The following is an 8,125-nucleotide window of genomic DNA, read 5'->3' as shown; positions in this document are numbered from 1 at the left end:
TGTAGTCTATCTATTAGTTTAGATGGTATCTAAAATCAATTTCATAACATCTGTTGGTCTGTCTATTTAACAAAAAGAATGGGCCAGGAAAGGATCCTCTCTCTTGTGGATTTCCTATGGCTACATCTTCATTTCCTTTATCAAGATCCAGGCTGTGCTGATATTAAGTCATCAGACAAAGTCATTCTTATTCTAAGTTGTATCTAATGGTATTTAACTTGAGAAAAAATAATCTTAAGAATTTTTGTTCTGCTCCTTTCCAAGCTTAAATTTGATTTTATACTATTTCTGCCCAAGCAACTACATTAGCTGGAAGACATCAGTGACAAAGTAATCGCTATAATAAATAAACAAACTGAAAGGGAAGAATGAGACTATGTGAAATTATAGCATAATATGTGGTTGAAGAGCAGGCAACACCTCTCTCTCTCTCTCTCTCTCTCTCTCTCTCTCTCTCTCTCTCTCTCTCTCTCTCTCTCTCTCTCTCTCTCTCTCTCTCACCAGTAGTCATAGGAATGTACTGCTCCCAGGTACTTTTTAAAGAAGTTGCACAATGTCTGCAATGCTCATTTAGCTTTATTTCAAGAAATATTTGCCAAATTTTACTTCAATGCACAAATGTTTTAGAGTTTGATGGGTAGCAGTTTGATTTCTATAAAGAAAGATAAAGCGATAGCAGACTGTAATCTCAGGTCATTGGCCATATCTTGAAGATATCCATGGTCGTAGATGGAGATGGCATTATTTTCCAGGTTGGCTATACAAATGAGAAAAAATAATAAGTTGATCAAAGTGAGTTTAAAGCTTTGTGAATGCAAACAGTATCAGGCAGAGAATCTCATTATGTACTGTATCTGTAGAGGAGAGTTTTCTTACCGTTTACAGCACCTCAATCCCTTCACACAGTCCTGCTGCCCAAGGTCAGTGCGAGGAAGACACGAAATGAGAGAGCAGATTCCTCCTGCATGATAACACTTGCTGTGAGCATTGCCTATGAAAAGAAAAAGAGGAGACAGGTAAATGATGAGTAAAGATTCCTTAATATTTAAATACATGTTTCCTTCCAAGACACTACCTTCTTCTACAGATTTGCAGGATTCCTTTATCAATTTATAATTGTATTCATTTCTAACATAAAAATATGAAAATAAAAAGCAAATAGTAAGGAACAACAACAGGGAAAGAGGAAAAAAGGGAAAATGTGGACAGTGGGGGGGGAGAAACAAAAGGCGTGGACTTCCAAATCCCTCTGTTGCAGGGATTATAATAAGGCATTATAATCGAATCTCAAATTTTTACATTTCTGTAGCAGTATGAACTACCCATTTCTCTAGCAACAAGTTAGTCTAATCAGTAAACCCCAAAATCATAGTATCATTTGTTCCACCTCAAGCACAAAGTCCAGAAGCAGTTTCCAAATAGAAACAAAAGTAGTTATATTCTTTTCTTTCATCAAAACAGTCAGTTTAGCCATATCTGCTAACTATATGTGTGATTTTCGCCCGAAACAGCGCCGATCAGCTGTTCGGGCGAATTTGAAGCCCCCTCCTCGGGAGAAGAGGAGGGGGTGAGCTCCCAGGTAGGGGTAGAGTTCTCCAGGGCTGCCTGAGCTTTGAGCTTGGGCGGCTGAAGGATTGAACTCCCCCGTAGCCTGGGTTGCTCCCAGCTGGCCAGCGTCTCTGCTCTGGATTTTATGGAGCAGAGCCAGGCGTCTGTGACCATCCCTGCCTGAAGGAAAGACTATGAAAGGAAAAGAGCAGGCAGAGCGGTACAAGAGGGAAAGATGAAGAGGATTATTTTATTCTACTCTCGAGCTTGATGGACTTTTTCTAAAACTTAAAGTGAAAGTGCGTCACAACTGTAAGTAAAAGATGGCGGCTAAACCTCCTCCTAAAACTTTCCGGAGTGCAGGAAATTCTCCGGTGCAACAACATTCATTATTGCAGGCGCTGCATTCTTCTGATGTATTGACATTGAAGGATCTTGAAAAGCATACCCAGTTAATTTTGGAATCAATGGGTGTTAAATTTCTACAGATGGAGGAGAAATTGCAGAAATTGGAGGAGAGAATGGAAGAGAGGATGGAACAGAAATTTAGAGAGATGAAGGTAGACATTTTGACTTCAGTGCATAAAGTAGCTGTATGTGTGGAAGATCTGGAGGAAAAAGTGGAAGATTTGACTCAAAAGAATGCTATATTAGAAGCAAAAGTATTGGAAATTGAAGAGTTAAAAGACAAAATGGATAACGAACTGAGTCTGGCTCAATTTTACCAGATGCAGTTTGCTGTTAGAATTAGAGGTTTAAAAGAGAATATTAAGGAAGACCTAAAGCAGCTGGTCTCAGAGGCTTTTGAGGTGGTATTGAATCAGCCAGCATCTGAAATAAAACAAGGCATGGATAAAGTGTTTCGTGTGAACTCGTGGATTGCTAAACAGAGAAAGCTGCCTAGAGATGTGGTGGTTTATTTTTTAAAAAGGGAAATTAGAGATGAAGTTATACAAGCTGCCTATGATACTAAAGTTGTGATTGCTGATCAAGAAGTTCTGGTTTTAAAAGAAATTCCTCCAAAGATTTTAAAGAGAAGGAAGGACTTTATATTTCTTGTGCAAGAGCTTAAGCAACGAGATATAAGGTTCAGATGGGAGATTCCACTTGGTTTGAGCTTGACGTATGAAGGCAAAAGGTATTGTTTGGTTACTGTGAAGCAAGCGCGTGATTTTTACAACAATGTTTTAAAAGTAATCCCATCAATACTTTCGGAAGATGCAGAGGGATCTGGAGAAGGAGAATATCAAGAGGATGAAGATGGACAAACAGATGAGAAGGGTGTAGGAGGAGATCAAGCCATAAATCTTTTGGATGACCCTAGAGAACAGAGAGTGACGCGTGCTGCTTTAAAACGTTCAAAGAAGATTAAAAAATAAGACTTGCAGAAATCTATGGAACTTCTATAATGTACTTACAGCTAAGCAGTGGACAATGGACTAAATTTACTAAATACTTACAGTTAAGCAGTGGAACTAATGGATTAAATTTACTACAGAGGAAATGGAAGAAAGCTTTATGGGCTAATGTGGGTTAATTTGTGTAAGAATTATCTATTATAGACTATTTTGGTTAGAGAGTGATTAGGATAATAGGGATAGGTGTTTGTGGTGTGTAAATGAGAATTTGTTTAGTAAATAGACAATTGTGGAAGAATGTAGACAGTGGAGGAAGGTTTTCTGTTTTTTTTTTCTTTTTTAACATGAATGACGCTAGTTTTTTTTTTATCTTAGTTTTCTATATATATTTAATATTATTAAGGATTGGTTTATTTTATATAAGCTAGAGAGTGATGGATTTTAGAGTTTATAGTTGTTAGTATATGATTGTTTATGATTGTTTTTTTTAGATATATACCTTGTATTTAGCTCTGGGAAGTCAGGGGGGGGGTAGGGGGGAGGGGGGGAAGTAGGGGGGAAGGAGGGTGGGAAAGGGGGGAGTTAGGGGGGGGAGGGGGAGGGGGGAGGTAGGGGGGGAGGAGGGCAGGGGAAGGGGGGTTTTTTAAAGGAAAACTGTATTTTAAAACTTTTCAATAAAAAAAAAAAAAAAAAACAGTCAGTTTAGTCATCTCTGCTAACTCCATCAGCTTTTGTAACCATTCATCCAAGGTGGGAATGGAAACATCTTTCCAAGAATTGCAGGATTCCTAGGACTACAGCAAGTTTTCTCTGACCACAGAGATCCATTTCTGCTGATCTCCTGCAGCAGCTCAAATAAATCAGCTATTAACCCAGGTTTGAAGTCTAACTCAGAGATGAATTAGCTAGTAAGCCTACATTTATCAATGTAGGAGGGAAGAAATAATCTGATTCATACGAAGGATAGGCCTTGCTGTGATATATTTCTCTCCAGAATTGCCATAGATCCTTGCTGAGTTACAGTGGCCAGTTGCATTGTGTGTTTTGGATGAGTGAGAAGGTTTAACTTCCTTTAAACTTCCTTTAAACTTTAAACTTTAGGACCTGGTTTTCCTTTGGCTTTCTTCCTCTTTTCTTAATGTTTTTATCACTGCTCTTTTCTGCTCTTGAAATGCTGTGCATTTATGATATTTTGCTGCAATTTCCTCTCTTTTTCCCACATTAAGTACAAATATATTCACTAGATCATTAATATCTTTTATTTGAGAGAGGGAGAGAGAAAGAGAGAGAGAGAGAGAAAGAGACTGGTCCAAATTCACTCAGTCAGCTTTCAGGCCCAAGGTGGGACTAGAACTCAGTATCCAGAATTTTGCTCTAACCACTAGATCAAACTGTTTCTTCATTGTGCCTCTTTATTCAAACAGAACATATTTGGCTGAGAATTTGGTAAACCAATGCTAAAGTGAAGCAAATCAACAAAAGTAAGCTACAATAACAAAAACCCCAATAAAGTTCTTTCAAGAATTGTGAATCAAAAGAAAAATCAATGGCATATTTTTCAAATGTTTGGAGGCTCATGTTGTCAATAGTCTATACTGTTCAAAGCTATTTCTGTAAAGTAAAACAAAAAGATGTTGAAGATTATCCTGCTTTCAGTGATGATCACACCTGTTTAAAAAGTGAGTTACCAATCCTTTGTAAATTATCAGTAATTTTGTTTCTTACCTGGTTCAGACAGGAATGCAAGGAAAAGAAATGTGAACAGCAGATAAAGGATCTTCATGGTGAGATTGGTTCTGGATCAAATCTTACTCCTGGGAGAGACATGGCTCTCTATTTATGGAGTTATGATGTTTGCATCACATCACCTCAGTGAACAATTGCAAAATAGTTCTTGCATAAGGCAATGGTGCATCTTCCTTGGATTGAAACGCTCCTGTTTGTTAGCTGTTACAAAAGTGCATAGAAGAGCAGCAGACTTCGTTGAACATCTATCATGCTATGGTTATAAAAGATTGGAGGCTCAGGACTTGCAGTGTCCTAATGGGGCAAAGAAAATTCCTTACTGAATTGCTGCCCAAACTCTACAGCCCACAATGGTAAAGCTTGGCCATGTTCACTAATGGCTGGAGTTTGGGAAGAGCCCTTAGAACCAAGTGGTAGAAATCTGGGGTTGGCACTGCTATCATGGGTGACACAGACTGATTTGGCTTCCATTGAAGTATTCTTCCCTCATCCAGGTGATTTCTATTTCCCTGAAAACAGAGAACATATGCAGAGTTGGAAATATTCCTGCAGCCTTAATTGAGGGTTATTAGGAGTCCTGTCCCCTTCATGGATTACTGCCTTGTCGTGGCGAAGGGGCTTGCGTAATTCAATGAAGCTATGAGCTATGCCGTGCAGGGCCACCCAAGATGGACAGGTCATAGCAGAGAGTTCTGACAAAACGTGATCCACTGGAGAAGGAAATGGCAAACCACTCCAGTATCTTTGCCATGAAAACCCTATGGACAGTACCAAAAGGCAAAACGATATGACGCTGGAAGATGAGCCCCTCAGGTTGGAAGGCGTCCAATATGCTACTGGGGAAGAGCAGAGGGCTAGTACTAGTAGCGCCAGAAAGAATGAAGCGACTGGGCCAAAGCCGAAAGGACACTCAGCTGTGGATGTGTCTGGTGGTGAAAGGAAAGTCCGATGCTGTAAAGATTTTTTCTCCCTAGGAACCTGGAATGTAAGATCCATGAATCAAGGCAAGCTGGACGTGGTCAAACAAGAGATGACAAGACTAAACATTGACATCTTAGGTATCAGCGAACTAAAATGGACAGGAATGGGTGAATTTAATTCAGATGACCATCAGGTATACTACTGCGGGCAAGAATCCCTCAGAAGAAATGGAGTAGCCTTCATAGTCAATAAAAAAAATAGGAAAAGCAATACTGGGATACAATCCTCAAAATGACAGAATGATCTCAGTTCGAATCCAAGGCAAACCATTCAATATCACAGTAGTCCAAGTCTATGCCCCAACCACCGGTGCTGAAGAGGATGAAATTGACCGGTTCTATGAAGCCCTACAGCCCCTTATAGAACTAACACCCAGAAATGATGTCCTTATCATCATGGGGGATTGGAATGCTAAAGTAGGAAGCCAAAAGATAACTGGAATAACAGGCAAGTTTGGCCTTGGAGTACAAAATGAAGCAGGGCACAGGCTGATAGAATTTTGTCAAGAGAATACGATGGTCATAGCAAACACTCTTTTCCAACAACCCAAGAGACGGCTTTACACATGGACATCACCAGACGGTCAACACAGAAATCAGATTGACTATATGCTCTGCAGCCAAAGATGGAGAAGCTCTATACAGTCAGTAAAAACAAGACCAGGAGCTGACTGTGGCTCAGACCATGAGCTTCTTGTTGCAAAGTTTAGGCTTAAATTAAAGAAAATAGGGAAAAGCGCTAGGCCAGTCAGGTATGAATTAAATTATATCCCTGTTGAATATACAGTAGAGGTGACAAATAGATTTAAGGAATTAGATCTGATAGACAGAGTGCCTGAAGAACTATGGACAGAGGTTCGCAACATTGTACAACAGGTAGCAACCAAAACCATCCCAAAGAAAAAGAAATGCAAGAAAGCAAAATGGCTGTCTGAGGAAGCTTTGCAAATAGCTGAGGAAAGGAGGGAAGCGAAAGGTAAGGGAGAAAAAGAAAGATATGCCCAATTAAATGCAGAATTCCAAAGAATAGCTAGAAGAGATAAGAATGCCTTCTTAAATGAACAATGCAAAGAAATAGAAGAAAACAATAGAATAGGGAGGACCAGAGATCTTTTCAAGAAAATTGGAGAGATGAAAGGAACGTTTCATGCAAAAATGGGCATGATAAAGGACCAAAATGGCAGGGACCTAACAGAGGCAGAAGAGATTAAGAAGAGGTGGCAAAATTACACAGAAGAACTGTACAAGAATGAGCTTAATGTCCCTGATAATCACAATGAGGTGGTCACTGACCTCGAGCCAGACATCCTAGAATGTGAAGTGAAGTGGGCCTTAGAAAAGCTGGGCAACAACAAAGCTAGTGGAGGTGACAGTATCCCAGCTGAGCTATTCAAAATCTTAAAAGACGATGCAGTAAAAGTGCTACACTCAATTTGCCAGCAAATTTGGAAAACTCAACAGTGGCCACAGGATTGGAAAAGATCAGTTTACATTCCAATTCCAAAGAAAGGCAGTGCCAAAGAATGTTCAAACTATTGCACCATTGCACTCATTTCTCATGCTAGTAAAGTTATGCTTAAAATCCTACAAGCTAGACTCCAGCAGTATGTGGATCGAGAACTACCAGAAGTACAGGCAGGATTTCGAAGAGGCAGAGGAACCAGAGATCAAATTGCCAACGTACGCTGGATCATGGAGAAAGCTAGAGAGTTCCAGAAAAACATCTACTTCTGCTTCATTGACTATGCTAAAGCCTTTGATTGTGTGGATCATAACAAACTCTGGCAAGTCCTTAAAGAGATGGGCATACCAGACCATCTTATTTGTCTCTTGAGAAATCTATATGCGGGCCAAGAAGCAACAGTGAGAACTGGACACGGAACCACTGATTGGTTCAAAATTGGGAAAGGAGTCCGGCAAGGCTGTATACTGTCGCCTTGCCTATTTGACTTATATGCAGAGCACATCATGAGAAAGGCAGGGCTAGATGAATCAAAAGTTGGAATTAAGATTTCTGGAAGAAACATCAACAACCTAAGATATGCAGATGATACCACTCTAATGGCAGAAAGTGAAGAAGAACTAAAGAGCCTCTTGTTGCGGGTGAAGAAGGAGAGTGCAAAACCTGGGTTGAAACTAAACATTAAGAAAACCAAGATCATGGCATCTGGCCCTCTCAATTCCTGGCAAATAGATGGGGAAGAAATGGAGGTAGTGACAGATTTTATTTTCCTGGGCTCCAAGATCACTGCAGATGGGGACTGTAGCCAAGAAATTAAAAGATGCTTGCTCCTTGGGAGGAAAGCCATGGCAAATCTAGACAGCACACTAAAAAGCAGAGACATCACCCTATCAACAAAAGTGCGTATAGTCAAGGCTATGGTCTTCCCAGTTGCAATGTATGGCAGTGAAAGCTGGACCATAAGAAAGGCTGAGAGCCAAAGAATTGAAGCCTTTGAACTATGGTGCTGGAGAAGACTCCTGCGAGTTCCT

The 8,125-nt window shown here is 40.0% G+C and overlaps 1 long non-coding RNA gene across 1 annotated transcript; it reads right to left on the bottom strand.

Annotated features, from left to right (window-relative positions):
• Window positions 1–605: 605 nt before the first annotated feature.
• On the bottom strand, window positions 606–4,707 carry LOC308660511. Its single transcript, XR_014024749.1, has 3 exons — window positions 4,632–4,707; window positions 877–991; window positions 606–757 (listed from the first exon to the last, which is right to left on the bottom strand). It is a non-coding gene; the product is annotated as an uncharacterized lncRNA (long non-coding RNA).
• Window positions 4,708–8,125: the final 3,418 nt, after the last annotated feature.

Source organism: Vipera berus, assembly GCF_964194415.1.
Source record: "Vipera berus genome assembly, chromosome: 1".
In the NCBI taxonomy this organism is placed as follows: Eukaryota; Metazoa; Chordata; class Lepidosauria; order Squamata; family Viperidae; genus Vipera; species Vipera berus.
This window is presented reverse-complemented; position numbering and strand designations above follow the sequence as displayed.